The 18,792-nt window shown below is 42.8% G+C and overlaps 1 protein-coding gene across 1 annotated transcript in view; it reads left to right on the forward strand.

The window, feature by feature from the left end:
- The first annotated feature begins 749 nt into the window (after positions 1-749).
- Positions 750-18,792, forward strand: part of LOC100930391 (transcription factor YY2-like) — a 90,103-nt gene continuing 72,060 nt past the window's right edge. The window contains exon 1 of the mRNA XM_031945063.1: positions 750-1,011. The gene's annotated coding sequence lies outside the window, so the exon portion shown is untranslated. The remainder of the gene's footprint in view (positions 1,012-18,792) is intronic.

An 18,792-nucleotide genomic window follows, 5' to 3' on the forward strand; every position in this document is an offset into this window, starting at 1 on the left:
TCCTTTAAAGCACCTGTTTTCCAGAATGAAAGCCTTTCCTGGCTGTCAGTTTGGAGGTCTTCAAAATGCTATCTTGCCCCCATTTAGGCACAAAATTCCGCAGGGTCGATTTCCTTTTTGTAGCAGACATGAAAATAAGCATGTCTTCACATACTCAGGGCTGAAAAAAATAACAGTCATAAAAAGAATGAAAACAACTTCCTGAAGCATATGCCTGCATGTATGTGCATATGCATGTGTGGCTAGGTATAGACACACATGTGTATATCCATCAGTGTGCACATGTATGTATATGTGCATGTATGTACACATAACCTTGACTGACCTCCACAAAAATAAATCCCTGTAGATATATGCCCACTAATACAAATCCATAAGATACATAGTTCTGTATTATGTGTGCATGGGTATTACGTATATGCAGACCCAAGACAGAGATGCATTTAGTTTGTTTAACTCTGTCGCCTCCTCCTGTCACGGAGATGATGACCCTGGCTTCTTGAAGGCTCTGTCAGCGGAGCCCAAGCTCTGATAGCATCTCCTAAGATAGCAGGCTGAGGAATGGAGAGAGTGCCTTTTATCTAAGGATCAGCTTCAGAGGGGCTCGTTACCAGAAGGTTGGCCACCAGGCGACGCTTTTTGTTGTTTTCCTGGGGGCAGAGCAAATCACAAAACTGTCAGCTAAGCCATGGAGGGAGTGGTGATTGGCTTCCAGGGAGGGGGTGCCCACATCAGGGAAGTATAGCAGATCATCCGAAGGATCGAAGGGTGTTTGTCTCTGCTGCTCCTTCCTGTTTCCATGGGAATCTGGAGGGGGAGGGCGGTTCTCTGCTTACGGCATTTGCAGGCAGAGTCTTGTGTCTTCATGGAGGAAGTAGAAGGAAGGAAGGAAGTGGGAAGAAAGGAATTGCTAGGAGGGGAAGGCATGGTGTTGGCACGTGACCATCCAAAGCAAGCTCATTCAGCAGGAATCGTCCCACTTTGGGGCTCTGCCTAGTAGAAGCCTTGCAGGTGAAATGACTTTTTTTCTTTAAACTGATTGGTAAAAAAGGTTCCCTTGAGTCCCAAACAAAAGAGCCCTTAAAACTGGGAAAGGAATAGGTCGTTAGGCGATGCTCCTGCCTCCATGCAGCTTTAGCCTGTTCAATAATGCAGATCCTAGTCATCCAGATACCCTGCTAATTTGTTCACCTTTGAATCTCTTGGGAAGGAGGAGCGGGGCCTTTGGCTAGAATTCCCAGACCAGTTTCTTGGCTGCCTTGCTGTAACTTTAGAAGCAGCAGGCATGGCTGGGGGCATGTGTCCATGCCATACCTAACAATTCCATAGGTGATCTAAAGCTGAATCCATGTCATTTCCACACGAGTGTGTTCCTCTTCTTAGACCTCGAAAAAAAATTATGTTCTCTTTTATTTGGGACTAATGCATTGTGTCTGGTCAGTACTGAAATTGACTAAATGTTGTAAGGTGTTGTTTGTTCACCTATTTATCTTGTTTGTAAATGGCAATGAACTGGCTTATTTCTATTGCATCAAAAGCAGCGTGGTGGCTTGTGTGAGCACATTAATTATTTAGCCTTTATCTAAAGGGGGGGGGGGCGCAGCTTGTTCCCTAAAGGTGCAGGAGCTGCGACAAAGGAATCTATTTCCAACTAAATGAATGTTATCTGTGTTTCCTAGAGGCCAGAGCTGTCGCTCTTGCTTTTCTGCTTGATTTGCTTTGAGCTCTGCTGAAGCAGCTCTCTTTATGTGTGCTTTTGACTAGCATGTGTAGTCCTCTGCCTATGCATACTGCGTGGCAAAATGGTCTCTTGTTTCGGGGAGTCAAGGTTCCGAATTTACATACCGGCTACAGAGATGCAACCAGTATTGGTCACCCGGGGCTTAGCTCTGGGGTGCCAACATCTAAGAAGCGTGTGCTCTTTCTGGGGAGGGAGGTATCTGCAGTTTCTTGTCTGTGCTGAGCTGCCCTCCCTTGCTTTGCCTCCCAGGTCAGGGACCACTTTGAGGTGTGACTGCCCCCTTTACCCCGGGGCTCCTGTAGCTTCCGGGTCTTTCTTTCCCCTGGCCCTCCAGGGGAAAGTGGCATAGGAAGGCCCACCCTCATGTGACTGCCTCTACAGACAGATTATCCTGTGTGCTATGACTTAACGTACTTCTCCCTCCTGCTCCTCACCACGCACACATAGGACTGTTTGTCCCTGTTGAAAATATTCCTACTTATGGCTCTGCCCAATCATGCTGCTTAATAATATATTGTGTGATGTTGAGCCTGTCACCCTCTCAGGGCCTCTTTTTCCTCATGGATGAAATAAGAGGAGTTGACAAGATAATATCTACTTTCCCCTTCATCTCTAAATCTCTAATCCTATGATTTCCCTGCGAAAAGGTCTCTGTGTTCATTTCCTTCAGATGATGTTACAAAGATGCTATTGGTCTGTTACTTTCAGGAGCCGCCACGGGTAAAATCTAGGCATTGATTAAGGTTCCAGTTGTATTGTCTGGAAAGTGGTTCTGGGTCCATCCGTTGCCCTTGTCAGAATAAAATTGCGTTCCTGACAGGGGCTACCCTCCGACACTATTTTGAGGGTCAAAGATATAGATCTGGGCAATCTTCGTGCGGTAGGGTGTCACATGAGGAATCAGAACACCTGACAAACACGTTCCTTGCTCTCACTGAAAGCCAGTCACTTATTCTTCTCTGGATCTCATAAATTTGAGAACTTGGAGATTGTCCAATGTAATTTCCTTGTTTTAATTTTATGTTTAAATTTAATTAATTTAATTTCATTTAAAATTAATTTTAATTGTGTGGCAATCGGGGTTAAGCGACTTGCCCAGAGTCTCGCAGCTAGTAAGTGTCAAGTCTCCGAGGTGGGATTTGAACTCATGTCCTCTTGCCTCCGGGGTAGGTGCTGCCCCAACCCTTTTATTTTATAAATAAGGAAACTCTAGCCCAGTGAAGTCAAGTCGCACTTGGTTTGTAGTTTCATCCTCCCTAAAGGAGAGTTGAATAAGATAAGATCCTTTTGGAGCTGATTTCCAGTCATTTAGTTGAAAAACTTTATAGGATCATAAGATTGTAGATTTAGAGCTGAAGGAAATTTAGCAGCCAACCACTCTCACTCCCTGTTTATTTCAAATGAGGAAAATGAGAGCTGGAGACATTAAATAATTTGCCAAAGGTCACAGAGTTCATAAACGGTAGCGATGGGACCCGAAGCTGTGCCCTCTGTGATCAAATCCAATGTTCATTCCACCGTGTGAGTGCATCAAAGATCCAACTAAAGTTGAACCTTTGTGCCACTGCTCTGGCTCAATAAGGCCACACATATTGAATCTCAGAGCCCCATGTCACCCAGAACCTAGATTGGGAGGCTCACAGATGGAAGGCCTATTCAGTAGGCAGAGTGCTGCCTGAAGTACAAGGGGAGTTTCAAACTTCAGATGAAACGTGGCCCCTGCCTTATTGGAGCTCAATCTAGTTAGGGAGTCAGAGGGACCTAGATGAGAGCTAAAACAGACCGGAGAGGTCATTTAGTTCGCCCACTTAATTTCACAGATGAGAAAACTGAAGCCTAGGAAGCTGGGGTTTGCCCACGCTCACAGTACTAGTAAGAGGCAGAGGTAGGATTTGAACCTAGATTCCGTGATTCCAAGTTTGACTTCATTCCAAAGCCACATACTGTCTTGAGTAGATAAGACCTGCTCTTACACTAAGGACTTAAAAAAGTCCAAAGCAGAATTTTCTTTGGGACCCAACTGGGAAGGCCAGTCTTCTCTTGGGGGGCGGTGGAGGGAGCAGGAAAGAAGTGACATTTCTGTTGGTGTTGGAAGGATGGAGAAGAACTCAAGGATTGAAGGGGGGAGGAAGCAAAGGTATTTGAAGCAAAAACAACCACATGAGCAAAAACCTGGACAGAGGAGAATACAGAGCTTTTGCAGAGAGGGAAAAGAGAGAAGCTAGAGTAGTTTTTATGAAATCATAGAATACATGGAAGGGGATGCTTTGAAATAAGATTCTAGAATTTTAATGAGTGGAAATTAGTTGAGGAATTGTTTAAAGTTCTGAAGTCACAGAATGGTTGCTAATGTGTACTGGTAGAGGGAATATCCTCCCTGGGAATTCTTTATTCCCGTGAAATTCCAGGGCCAAGAAAAAAAAAAGGCAATTTCACTTCTTCCCACACCCTACCCTTCTCCCTCCAATCTTTCTTTGGCATATCTGTTTGATTTCCTGTTTTCCACTTTGCCTTGTGAATGCTAACATAGGCTGTGTCCAATCAGTAGTAAGATTATCCAGACTGAAAAGTTATAACCTTTGTCACAGAATCATAGACTTGAAAGAGACCTTGGAGATCATTTCATCTAGCCCCCTCATTTAATTTTTTAAATAATAGTGTTTTTTTAACTTTCAAAATAGATGCAGTTTTTTCAACATTCACCCTTGCAAAACTTTGTTTTCCAGATTTTTCTCCCTTCCTTCCTCCACCCCCTCCTCTAGACAGCAAGTAATCCAATATATGTTAAACATGTGCAATTCTCCTACACATATTTTCACAATTATCAAGCTGTACAAGAAAAATCAGATCAAAAGAGGAAAAAAATGAGAGAAAAAACAAAGCAGGCAAAGTACAACAAAGGTGAAAATCCTGTGCTTTGATCTACATTAAGTCCCTATAATCCTCTCTCTGTATGCAGATGGCTCCCTTCATCACAAGTCTGTTGGAGTTGAAAAGAGCCAAGTCCATCAGAGATGATCATTGTATAATCTTTTTGTTGCCATGTGCAATGTTCTCTTGATTCTGCTCACTTCACTCAGCATCAGTTCATGTAAGTCTGTCCAGGCCTTTCTGAAATCATCCCATGGATTGTTTCTTACAGATAATATTCCATCAAATTCATATACCATAACTTACTCAGCTGTTCTCCAACTCATGGGCATCCACTCGTTTCCTAGTTCCTTGCCACTAGGAAAGGTAGCCTCCTCATTTTAGAGATGATGATTTCACAAGCCAGATAAGTCCAAAATCACCCAGGTAGCAAGTATCGGAGTCAGAATTCAGAGACAGGTCATCCGATTTCCATTCCCAGCAGCCTTTCTTCTGTACCACATTGTGACCTGTTGTAATGGGCTGAGGCTTGAGTTGATGCACTGAGGTCCCAAGCACGTGAGGCTAAATAGTAATTGGACTATACTCTATTAAATATATATGCTTGGAGAAAGAATGGCCCCCGCCCACTCTCTGTGCAAGTCCTGATGTGTTGTCTAGGAAATGATGATTTTGGTGGGTGGAGGCACAGGGGCAGGAAGAGAGGCTGGGAGTGATTGCTGCCTGGGTTCTACTTTGGTGGTGCTGGTCTCACGGCTTCTGGTCTGGCTAGCTTCTTGACTCAGCTGCTGACATTGCTATTGCCGATTCTCTTCCACCTCCGATCTTTCTTCACTGAGAATAAAGATTGACGATTTTCCCCTAACATGAATTCCTGACTCTGGCTGATTTTAAAATACGAGGTCATCACAACCTGTGAATAAGTAAGGGGGTCCATTTGAGACAAATCACAAAATGATGAGTCAGGATAACTGAGCATTGTGGCCTGCCCAGCTCTGTCTTACTTAAATCCAATTTGTGTGCAAGTCAAGATGTCACCCTCATGAGGTCAGTGGTCCTCTTTGAGAAAGAAGGTTGAACAACAACTTCTCCATTTAAAAATAATTATCTATTTAGTTCCTATGCCATTGATTGATTCTTCAGACTTAATGTAAAAAAATTAACCTCAACCCCAGTAGTAAAAGGACAGTTAGGTGGCATAGGGAATAGAGTACTGAGCCTGCAGTCAGGAAGACACAAGTTTAAATCCAGCTTCAGATACTTATTAAGCTGGCTGACCTGGGTAAGTCATTCCATTCTGTTTTCCTCAGTGTCCTCACCTGTAAAATGAAATAAAGAAAAAAAATGGGAAACCACTCCATTATCTTTGCCAAGAACACTCCAAATGGAGTCACATAGTTGCACGTGATGGACACAACTTAACAACCAATAATAAAGTATAGCCCATTACTCCTAAGGAAAAAAAAATCCTTAACACTTCCTGGCTATGTGACCTTGGGCAAGTCACTTAACCCCAATTGCCTCAGCAAAAAAATAAAAATCCTCTGGAACCCTCTGTATTAAAGGATAAAAGTTTTATTTCAGGATTTAGAAAATAAAGAAAAATGCATATTAACAAAATGCCCTCCCTGTGATAAGGCAAATATATAATTTTTTTTTTTCTGGAGCTCTGAGTCTCTATGCCCAAAGACCAGATGGGTCAAGAGAGGTCTATAAAGCCAAGTGGTACATTTCATGTGATGTTATTCTTCAGTTTTTCTGCAATTGGCCATCTCAAACACCATGGGTCTGTCACATATTTCTGTACTAGATAATACAGGAGTCAAAAAAAAATACATGAACCATGTCCAAGAATTTAGTCTAATTGGGAAGATGACATATCCTTAAGGCATTTAAATCCAAGCTGAATGAAATGCCTACTATGTGCAAACCTCTATCCTTAGTACTTAGGATCAGAGCTACAGGGTCCTGAGGGTTCATGCGGAGAGTGGATAGCAAGGTCCAGGGCTCCTTTGAGTGCATTGGAAGGTCAGAGAGTAGCATCTGGGAATATATGGAGGCCCATGGAATCTTAGGAGGTAATGGTGGACCAGATGGTCATCTTCCATCTTACCTGGTTTATAACTGGTGATTCCCTAATCATTCAAATGGTATAAAGATATTTCTACTCAAAAGAGTGGATGTGGAAGCCTGGCTCACCACAATTAATAAATGGAAGAGGGTGAAGAGGTTTCATGGGATCTAAACTAGGCCTAGTACCTTAAAATGTAGAGTAAAAAGCATCTTTGAGGAATTGGGAGACTTACATTAATGTATGGATTTGTGGGGGGAAAGTGAAGGCTAACAGAGTCTTGTTGGGATGGAGCTCAAATTATAGAGCAAGAGATGATAGGGAATAAGAAGATGCCAATGATTTGGGAACATGTGCATTTTGGGATTTTGGATTTTTAAAATCATAATCATACCTTAGAGATGATCTGTTTGGCAGATGAAGCAGCTATGGTTCAGAGAGTTGAGTGGCTCAAGGTCACGGTTAGTGAGTGATCTTGACTTGGAATCCAGGTCTCCTTATTACTGGGATGGCACTGAAACAGGTCAGCTTTCTCATCTAAACAAAGAATATTTGAGGAACTTACAAGCCATTGTGGTCTTCCTTGTATCTCTTAGAGACCCATTAAGTGCTGATAGAAGCCCAAGAGGGCATCCCACCCACCTGCCTCATTTTATAGATGAGGAGAATAGACCCCAGACAAATGAAATGAAACATACAAGGTTATAAAGGAGGAAGTGACAAAGGCTAGTCTGAAACCCAAATTCCCTTTTGGTTACTATATTCTTGAGTCACATGTGGCCTCTCATAGTGTGTGGGTTGGTTTCTGTATATCTCACATACAGAATCTTTCACAAACTGATAAAACTCCAAATTTGAAACTAATTGCCATCTCAATATTTTTGGTCTTATTTTTTTTTTGGGGGGGGGGGTGACATAAATCATGTTTGAGATGTGAGCCCCCACCATGATTGGCCTAATTATGAGACTCCTCTGGAAGTCAAGCTTTTCTCAGTCTTTCCAAATTTGTCAGCAAAGTCCACGTCGTACACATATTCTCTAATAGGTTCATTTTATTGCTTACTTTTTCTCTCTCGTATTTTCTTGTACTTCCAATAGATCTGTGACCTCCATGATGTAGGCATTCCCTTCACTTATGCAGATAACATTCCACCCATGCCTGTGAGACTTTCATATCTTCCTTCCCATGAGGTTGTCATGAGATGCTCCTGATATTGGTTGCGATTTTTTCACTCTGTGGTATATACATGATTTTCTCATCATCTTTTCAGTCTCTATCATATTCTACATTTTATACTTGCAACATATGGCCCAAACTGACTGCTGAATTCATTGTCATGCTTTGAATTACAGCTTGTTCCCTGACACAGTAGTCCTAGCAAAAGAGCATGAGCATAGTGGAGGGGAGATGGCATGAGAATCTCCTCAGAAGCAATTGTAATTGGGCCGCATGGCACTCTACATGGATGCTGCCCTGGAAGGGTGACACTGTGACAAGGACTCCCAGGAACAACTGGGCAAGGCTAGCCGATTGTGTTGACCCTTCCTTGTCCAAGTATCCTAGCCCAAGGTGTTTGAGGAAAGAAGAGAAAATGTAAAACAGCCAGGTTATCTTAGACAAAGCCAACCACATTCCAGGCTGTTGAGTTGCAAGTGAGACCAGAGTTCAGGAACGGGTGGACAAGGTTTGTGGGTTAAGACAATTAGCACGGATGTAATGGTAAGGGCCCTTGGTCGTGTGTAAGGGGAGGTTGGGAAATAGATGGGTATATATACATATCTATCTATCTATAAATAGATAGATAGATATGTATATATCTTCCAGCGTCTGTGGCCCAAAAGCTGTGGATGTTTGGGTTTAATGAATATGTCATTCTCCTGCCCACAAGGCCTATTTGTACCTGGCCCATGGCGGTCTATCATAGGATCCTGATAGAGAAAGGCAGTAAGACTCGGAGAGACAAGATACATCACCGTGTATATAGAGGACATGATTCAGCTCACATTTGAAGGAAAACTGGCATAGTAATGTACTGTACAATGACCACATATGTTTTCATACTTGCGAAAAATACATAAGCTCATTTTATACCTTTCTGGTTCATATAGTTTTAGAAGTTAAGGAGATTTATTTCTCCATCAAATTAATTAAATCATGGGAAAATGATCAAAATCAGACTGTCACTTCAAGTGTTTCATATTAGCTAGCTGGTAATCTTAATATGCTAAATTGGGGACAATTATTTTGCTATCAGATGCTAGACCCCATTTGACATAAAGAAATGGCATTTTGTGCAAAAGAAAAAATGTGGGCTTGGTTAGCTGAACTAATGGAATAGATCAGGTCTTTTTCCTCTCCTCAGACTACTCTACAATTATTAGACAAATTGCTAGGAAATTCCATATCAGTGTGTGTTCCTTCCCTTTGTATTTCTTGTTGCCGGTCTTGAACCTCAGCTGATAGAATGAGGTCTCCGGGCAATATAGAAAAATCACTGTTGAAGTCTAGATCATATTCTATAGCATTAGTTTCTTTTCTCATTCTCAAGTAGCTTTTGTAATAGCTCAGAGATGAGTTGGACTTCTGTCTTTATTTAGCATAGTTTAATAATTGACTTTTCTTATTCAGACATTTTGGTTGGGGGGGGGGAATCGCTAATTGACCAGCATAAGAAAAGGTGTTTTTAAGGTACAGATGGTATTAGCGTGAATAAATACTTGTGAGTTTTCTGGTTTCACTTTAAATAAATTACATATGTGCTCTAATAAGAACGGTATCTTGATAGAAGTCCAAATGGAAGGCTTCCATGAAAAAAAATCCCACGTAACCTTGTGAGTAACAAGTCTGCCTCAGTTAGGAAGGGTCCAAGTCCTACCTTTGACACATCCTGGCTGTGTGGGCTTGACCCTAAATGTTGCCCAGAAGATACTAAGAGAGATTGTATCAGTAGCCATTGTGCCTTATTAGGGGGAGTTTTCTCCCTGGGAGCTCCAGAAAGCAATGAAAACACAGGCTTGGGTGAGGTGTAAAGAAGGAAGGAAGGAGAGGGAAAGAAAAGGGAGGGAGGGAGGAAAAGGAGGAGGAGAAAGTAAAGAGAGATAAAGAGAAGTAGGGAGCGAGAGAAGATAGAAGAAAAGAAGGAGGGAAAGAAAACTAAGCTAGAGCAGTTTTGATCTCTAATACACCTAAGTGCTAACTATCTTTGAATATCTGGATTTTTGATATATGTCATGGGTTAGGTGAGACATGTAAATAAATTAAACTATAAAATCATTAGAAAGAAAGAAGCTCCAAGTTATCATTCCTAGAAATAATCCAGTCAATTGAAATTGGATTTATTGCTTGCCAAAGTACTATCTGAAAGTATTCAAGGCTCTTATTATAGATTAATGACTTGTCATACAGGCAGGCAAGCCATCTAGGCGTTATCCTCAACTCCTTGTTCTCTCTCAGCCTTATATCTAATCATTTGCGGAGTCCTGTGGTTTTGGTCTTCGTGACATCTCTGCTTTCTTCTCCCTTCTCTCTCCTCTGCCACTGCTGGTACAGGCCCTTGTCACCTCACAACAGCAATGGCCGCTGATTGGTGCCCCAGCCTCAAATCTCTCTCTTCCTCTACTCCACCTTTCAGTCATGTGCCAAAGTGATTTTCCTCAAGAATAAATGAAATGGGGATAGAAGAAAGGATAAAATGTCAGTGCTCTGGTTTATTAATGAACAGTGACCTACCTAGAGTCACAGGGTAGTTGGGGGCAAAGATAATTGGAATCCAGATGCCTTCTCATTTCTTCTTCACTTTGGAAGATCTCTTAAAGCGACATTTCTTAATTCGTGGTCTATAGATAGATTTTAGTAGGGGGTCCATAAATTTGGGTGTGAAAAATTACATCTCTATTTTCAGTAAAATTTTCACTAAAATTGAGCATTTCCTTCAATTCTTTGAAAAGAAGCTTCTGAGAAGGGGTCTGAATGTTTTGCCAGACTGCCAAAGGGTGCGTGGAATTGCTTGTCTTTAGCGATTAGTGAAGCTTTCCTATATTGGTTAAAAACAAAGAAGGGGAGACATGATTCAAAGTTAATGTTCCCATTTCAGATTGCCATTCTCTTCACATTTGGACTTTGCACACTTTGTGTTTTGTTCCTGAAGGACCAGACAGCTTCATCAGTCCCAGCTCACTGCTTGCATCTCCTCTTTGCTTTGCAGACCTGTTGAAAGGGTTGAAGATAATAACTCTGTCCTTCCAGCCCAGTGGAGACAGGAATGGAGGGAGGAAAGAGGCATCTTGATGAGGGTACAGGAATAACTGTACTTTCTTTTATAATGATCCTCTCTGTCTGCCCTGAAAAGGACAGCACATGTTCATTTTAGAATATGTTGGCAGTAGATAAATCAGTGTAGGAAAATCTATGGCAGGGAAATACTTTTTTGATCTGAATATAGCTTATACTTTTCCTCCTGCAAACTTGTCTTATATGAAACCTGAAAGTGGCCTATGAATATATAAACCAATATGTATAATATATATGTGTAATATGTTTAAACCAATATGTTTATATTGGAAGATGACCCCTGAGAGTTCCTTGATTTTTTTTTTGTTTGACAAGGTAATAGAGGCCAATTGTTGCTTCAGTTCTTACCTAGCCTTAATCGCTGACTGGGCATTGCCTTATTCAAACTGGAACCTGGGAAAGGCCAAAAGTCTCCCATTGCACCCAGGGCCATCTTCAGTTGTCCTGATCTCTATCTGGCCACTGGATCTAGATGTCTCTGGTGGGAAAAATGAGACAGGTGACCTTGCACAGCCCCCCCTCACAAGTCCAATTCCCTTGTAAACCATGTTATCACATTCCTGATGCCATGGTCCTCTTAAGAGGGAAGGACAAATAACACTCACTCCCCATGTCTCCATTTCTGCGTGTCTCCTTGTCTCCATGTCTGTGTGTCTCCGTGTCTGTCTCCCTCTGTATTTCCGTGTCTGCCTCCCTCCGTGTCTCTGTGTCTGTCCCCTTCTGTGTCTCCATGTCTGTCTCCATGTCTGTGTGTCTGCATATCTGTGTGTCTGTCTCCCTCTTTGTTTCTGTGACTGTCTCCCTCCGTGTCTCCGTGTCTGTCTCTGTGTCTCTGTGTCTCCGTGTCTGTCTCCCTTCATGTTTCTGTATCTCTCTCCCTCTGTGTCTCCGTGTCTGTCTCCCTCCATGTCTCCATGTCTCTCTCCCTCCGCATCTCCATGTCTGTCTCCCTCTGTGTCTGTCTCCAAATCTATCTCCCAGTCTGTCCCCGTGTCTCCATGTCCCTGTGTCCCGGTGTCTCCGTGTCCATCCTTCTCTTTGTTCCTCTCACTATATATGTATATCATTTGTATGTTAATTTTCAGTGTTTAGCATAGTGCCTGGCACATAGAAGGCACTTAATGTTGATTGACTACAGAGGGATCCCATTTTGTGGGTGTAGCCTAGGTTGAATCAAATATTCCTTTAATATTCCTAATTCATGAATTAGGGTGGAAAATAAAAATATGAGAAAGGGAAATGTGCAAGTGTGGTATGGCAGATGGTAGAGGGAAAGAAGATTTGTTAGAAGTAGTTTGATATGGTGGCAAAGTTTACTGGATTGTGAGGTGGGGGACCGGGAGTGAAACCTTGATCACTGGAGACCCATTACTTATTTATCTGTGTGACCTTGAGTAAATCACTTGACTTCCTTGGACTCCCTCTCTTGTTATCTGTACATTGAGGAGGTTGAACACAGAATGGAAGGATCAAGGAGAGCATAATTGTGTCTGCATTTTGTTAGGCTTTAGGATTTTTTTCGGGGCATGACCTCTGTTTTCATTAGTTCAGAGAAGTCCTCACAAGGAAAGTCCCCCTGCCAAACCAAAATTGGCAGTTTGACCGGCAAGTTAACATCTTCCAGAGTTGTTTGGGGGCACCAATGGTCTGTTTTGCCCAAGGCCATAGGGCCTGTGGCCTGTGAGAGGCGGGACCAGAGTCCAGATTGGCCTGATTCCAAAACTAACTCACTCTCCATTCTACTGTGATGGATGATCAGATAGAAACAAGAATGATCTGTGTACTTTCTTTCTTGCTCCCCCCATGGTGTATTTCTAGAACTCCCCTACCTTCTGCAAAATGCAGTGAATGTTGGCAATTGGCGCTATTTCTAAAGTGCGGCGCTAGCATCAGGTACTTTTTCTAGGCAGTGGAGACACAAAGCAAAAGCAAACGTGTTTTCCTGCTCTCAGGTAGCATGCATTCTCACGAACGAGACTGCATATACATATGTTGATACATACCAATTTATCAAACCAAAGAAAATACAGAGTAGATAGAAGATAGGTTTAGCAGCTTCAAGAGTGAGAAAGGCTACCTGCAGGAGGTTGGACTTTGTGGTTTTGGTGGCGGTGGTCCTTCCTTCTCAGGGGGAGAGAACTTGATCTGAGTCTTAAGGGAATCGAGGGATTTTAAGATTCGGATGTTAGGAGGGAGAAGATTCTGGGCAATGGGGGACAACCAGTGCAAAAGCGGGAAATTTTGGAGGGGAGTAATATGGAAAGGCTGTAAACGAAGGAAGGGACCAATTAATCAAAAATTTAAATTTCACACTAACTGGTATAAGCAGTCATTAGAATTGATTGGGTTTGGGGGTGGGGAGTGATGGTCACATCAGACTCCTGCTTTAGGAAGGTCACTTTGTAAGCTGATTGGAAGATGGATTTGAGTGAGAAGAGACTTGGGACTGGGAACAGAAGTAGAAGACTTAAAAAAAAATAGCGCCGGTGTCATTTGATGAGGATTCAGACTATCACAATAGCTATGAAAATGGAGAAAAGAGAAAGGACAAAATTTGGAAACTGATGTATTTGGGGGGGGGCAAACAACAACAACCAAAAAAACTTGAGGTGGACACTGAGGCTGTGAACTTAGCTGATAGGAAGGATGGGGTTGCCCTTCATAGTCAAAGGTAATTTTTGAAGAGGGGTGGATTTGGGAGCAAAGATGATGAGTATGGTTTGGGACATCGTAAATTTGAGATTTCTACAGGACATCTGGTTGGAAATAGCCACTAAGGAATTGATCATTTGTAACTGGAGCTCTGGACAGTGTTTAGGGATGGATAAATAGATCAGAGAATCATCTGTGTAAAGATGATAATTGAAACCATGAGAGCTAATGAGCTGATAAGCAAGAGAGCAGAGAGAAAAAAGAGAGGAGAGTCCAGGCCAGAGTCTTAGGAGATCCGCAAATAGCTGATCAAGGAGTTGTTGGACATGTAGAAAATGCAAGGGAAAACAGTGTCCTCAAAACAGCGAGACTAGAGTCTCCAGCTAAAGGAGGCATTCTACACTGAGAAATGCTAGAAATAGCACAAGAAGCACGAGGACTGAGAAGAGATCACTAAGGTGGAGAAGTAAGAGTTCATTGGTAGAGAGCAGTTAGAATTGGAAGCTAGACTAGAGAGGATTTCAAAATGAGGAGAGGACCTGGAGGCACCAAATGGAGAAGGCTTCTTGTCTAGGAATTCAGCTGAGAAGGGAAGGAGAGATAGGAGTTCCCGGTGAGCTCCTTACCATCTGAAGAGGGCTGGTTTTTAAGGAAGGAGGAACTTGGACGGGTGTTACTTCCTTCCGACAGACCAGAGCATAGGAAGAAACGATTGGGGAGAATGGCAGGCGGAAGAAAAGCAAGAGGGAAGAAGGGGAAAGATCTTGGGAAAGAGCTTCAAATGTTGAGTGAAGCGTGAGGTGAATCGCTCAGCTGAGCTAGTGGGAGAAAGGGGCGACTTGGGAATCTTGAAGAGAGAAGAGTGGCCATGGTGAGTAGTGGGCTTGACTGTGGGTTCTGGAGAAGTACTATTCTTGTGTGCAGTTTGGATCTGGAGTAGTGGCCCCAGTCAGCACAGCTCGGGAATGTCCTCCCAAAGGCCTAATTCGGGGTTAAGGTTTGGCCGAATCCGCGCTGGGATGGGGTTGGGGGAGGGGGTCAGGGAGGGAATTCGAGAGGAGAGGCTAGGCTAGAGTTGCATGGGTTCGGCGTGCTTGGGGAGTGCAGCCAGAGCAGAGATGAGGGCCTGGGATGGTGCTGAGAGGCGGAAAAATTCAGGGGCAAAGATGAGGATGAGGTTTAGGAGAAGGTCAGGATGGGGAGAGAAGGAAAGATAACATTTTATGTTTTATGAAAGAATTTTGGAGTTCCTGAGTGTGGAAATGGAACACTTGTGGATTTTGTGTGTGTGTGTGTATGTTCCATCCCTTCAGCAGTCCCGTGAAGCCTGTGGATCTGTTTTCATCATAATGGTTTTAAATGCATAAGATAATAATATACACATGTTTATCTGTGTGTGTGATTATCAAAGGAAATCACTTGTATTGAAATAAGGTTAACAGAACCTATAAAAAAAACCAGGTTCAGAGGCTCCAGGTTAAGAACCCCTGGACAGGATGACGTCTAAGTAGTTCTCCAAGTTCTGACCCCCTTTCCCCAACCCCCCGGGACCCTTTGGATTTTTGTGTTTCGAAGGGGTAGGAAGGAGCCGTTTTCTCTTTGTTTGATCCCACAGAAGATGAGGACAAAAGATTGCCTAAGAGCTCCTTTTCTCATTCTCTGCTTGAGTCGGGAGGTCTGAAGGACCTTTTGTTTTGGCCCATCTTCCCCCAAGCTTCGCTTCTTCCTCTTTCTGGTGGTGGATTACCTTTCCCCCTTTGAGAGGCTGCGGACAGGATAGCCCAGGAAGCCCCTGGAGTTGCTGGAAACTGCCGGGCTTTGGCGTTCTAAGAACTTGCTAGCCCTTCTTTGTTCCCACCTGGGTGAATTCAGCCCATCAGTCAGTATTCACCAAAGGGCATCTCTCCTCCTCAGCCCTTAATAGCCAGCAAGCAAGGGTGTTGTTTATCTTCCAATCCTGACCTTGCAGCTGATGACCCAGCTGATTCTAGTCTCCTGAACACCGGGAAGGTTGGGCTATCCCAGAAGGCAATGAAACATTTGCACAGAATCCCCATTTGGGGGGTGGGAATTGAGAACAGTGTCCAGGTTGCCCTGGGAGACTCTTCCTATTTGGAATCTCTCCAGCTCACAAAAAGGGAGTTCTCTTGGCCTGCTATTCGACCAAAGCAGTACTAGGTGAGTAGAACGTGGGGGCGATTTGGATGGTGGGAGTCAGTCTTTAACTGAGGGTCTAAAAGAGCTAGGATGATTGTCATGGAAACCAGGGGAGCTCAACCTTCAAAGGCAGCAAATGCCAGGAGTATAGTGTCTGAGCTCTAAGAGTTGTGGCTGCAGCTCATTAATCTCTCTACCTGGGAATCTGGGAAGGAAAATGGCCCGAGGGGTCTTGGGGCGGAGCGCCTATGACCCTATCTGGGATACCGGGCCTGAAAACGTAGCAGCTTGGATCATTTACATTACCAAAGGCCTCAGGCACAAAAAGAGATTGTATAATAAAGGCACACCCCCAGAAAAAGGGAAAGGACTCTGAGAGTGAGCAGGTGAAATTGTGAGAAGAGGAAAGCTCTCTAAAACTCCGGAAATAGGGGGAGGAAGACAAAGCACAATCACTATGCTTTTTTTTTTTTTTTTCTTCTTCCGGAAGTGTGTCTGATATAGGTCTCTGACTTAAGGATCGGTGCTGAGGGAAACAGGCGACTCATTTGAAGTAATGGGCCAATTATGGGGGCCAGCTATTAAGACAAAGGAGAATAATTAGAGGCAGAGAAGGCAGTGGAAGATAATGAGAACAGACTGAGGGACACAGAAAGGGGTTGTATTGAAGCCACTGAGATGGGAAGCTGGTAAAGAATAGATGGGATCCCAGCACTCATGGTAAGAGAAATGAAAAGACAAACAGAATAGGAGTTTGGCGTGGACCCCTCATTTTGAGAGGGCAGAATGAGAAACTTGAAAAGCATTTGCCCATTTTGAAATGGTTAGAAATGATGGGGAAGGGTTTCAGATCCCAAGGGGCCAGAATTTGTGTGTGGTGAGTTAGCATCAGAGGCCCTGGGCTTGAATCTTGGCTCTGGCACTGAATGAATACTGTGTATTCTTCGATAAACCAGTGAACCTTTTTGGGCCTCGGTTTCCTCATCTATACATTGAAAGAGTTGGACTAGATGTTACAAAGTTGTTCCCTTCCAGTTCTAAGGCTGTTCAACAGAAACAACCGGTCCAGTGCATTAAGCAGGAAATATTCTAGCCTCTTCCTTCTTTCTTTTTCCTTTTTCAAATCAGGATTTTACCAGTCATCACCACAAAGAAACATTGCCATTTACAGAGAACAAAAAGGAGGAAGATTTTATTTGAGCCTATCCACTTAAATCGTGTATACTGAGGGTTTTTTTTTTTTTTTTTTTTTTTTTTTTTTTAGTATAAATTAAATTGAACAAAATTGTCCTCTTTGGGTCCCTTCCCTAATTACCTTGTATTTTTTTCTCCTGTTTTAAAATGTTTTTTGATGCTTCCCTTCTCCCTGCCATGGCTACTTTTTAACTCGCCCTTCCTTGCTTTCCCCAAAATAGAAACCCTTCCTTCTAACAAGTAGAATGGAGCAAATCACATCAGCACATTGGCTGTGTCTGAAAATGTATTTCTCATCTGAACCGCTGATGTATTACACCTCTGCCAGGAGACCGGAAGTCTGAGTCATCATCACTTATCTGAGCTGGAGAGAGATTAGTCACTGCTTTGATCAGAGTCCGGAAGGAAGTCTTTCAGAGTTGTTTTCTTTTCTGTTCCTGTGGTCTTTGTGTTCTGGTTCTACTCAATTCACTCTGCATCACTGCATGCAAGTTTTCCCAAGTTTCTCTGACTGTGTCATACTTGTCATTTCTTATGATGCAGTTTTATGCTATTACATTCATAAACCCAAGTTGAGCCATTCTCTAACCCAAGGACATTTCCAGTTTTCCCTACCCCAAAAAGTGCTACTATAAATATGATTGACTATATGAGTCCCCTTTTTCTTTAGCGAATCCCTAGCTGTGATACTGCTTGTTCAAAGGGTATGGACAGTTGAATCATTTTAGAGGCATTGTTCCACAATGGTCGGACCAATTTATTGCTTAACCAACATCTATGTCCGTGAATGTCCTTCACGGCCTCTCCCACAGTTGTCATGTTTCTCTTCACCAAGCTGATGAATGTGAAGTGGAACCTAATGCTTGTTTAATTTGCATTTCACTTAATTGAGTGATTTGAACAATTTCCCCCCAAGGGTACTGTCTTTACAATTGCAAAGTGATTCATTAGAATGGATAAATAGTAATGAGTCCAAGGGCAAGTCTTGTGCTTCTCTGGGCTTTTTGGCCTCTTGGGATTTCTATAAGGTAGGTGCTGTGAGGAAACTTGCTCCGGAGAAGGGAGGGTACCCACCTTTCGACAAATCCACAGCTGGGATATTTCGAACTCGAGTCTTCAGACCCTAGAACAGTACTTCATGTACCCTTCCTATGTAAAGTGAAGGACCTGGCCTGCATCATCTCTAATGTCTTAATCTTGTGATCTAAGTTAAATGACAGCAATGAATTGGAACAAGTTTATGAAATGAAAAAAAGAAAAAAAAAAGTCTGAAATGTACCTGCCTTTTCTTGCTCTTAAATGAATCTTGGCTGAGGCTACCATTCCCATCTGTTCCTAATACTTAGTGATACAACATATGAAAAAGTGAGGGTAATTACTTTTCAGTCTTGTTCTTTCCAACTTCCTTATAACCAGCCTGAAATAATGATTTATTACGTACGGAAATGACCTAGAATGACCCTGTCATCTAATCGATTTCCCACCCTACCCCATCCTCTGCCCAATTCTTTCCCTTCATTGGATAGAAGTCACTTATCTCATGGCAACCTCAGGGATTTTCTATGTAATCTGACATTTCTCACACAATATTGTGAAGCAATTTTACTTAGAAAAACTTGTAAATGGTTGATAAGCCAGTGGATGATGGAGTGCATTCCTTTTTGGAAGGCTTTTAATGGATAATTTGCTCCCCTACTGACGGAAGTTTTCAGGGCTGTGGCTAGTCAGTACTCCTCTCAAACCCTGGGATAAAGATAGGTGGACAGATGATAAAACCCATAGCTCAGCCAAGAGTATTAACTCAGATGCCCCTGT

This window comes from Sarcophilus harrisii, chromosome X, assembly GCF_902635505.1.
Source record: "Sarcophilus harrisii chromosome X, mSarHar1.11, whole genome shotgun sequence".
Lineage (NCBI taxonomy): Eukaryota > Metazoa > Chordata > Mammalia > Dasyuromorphia > Dasyuridae > Sarcophilus > Sarcophilus harrisii.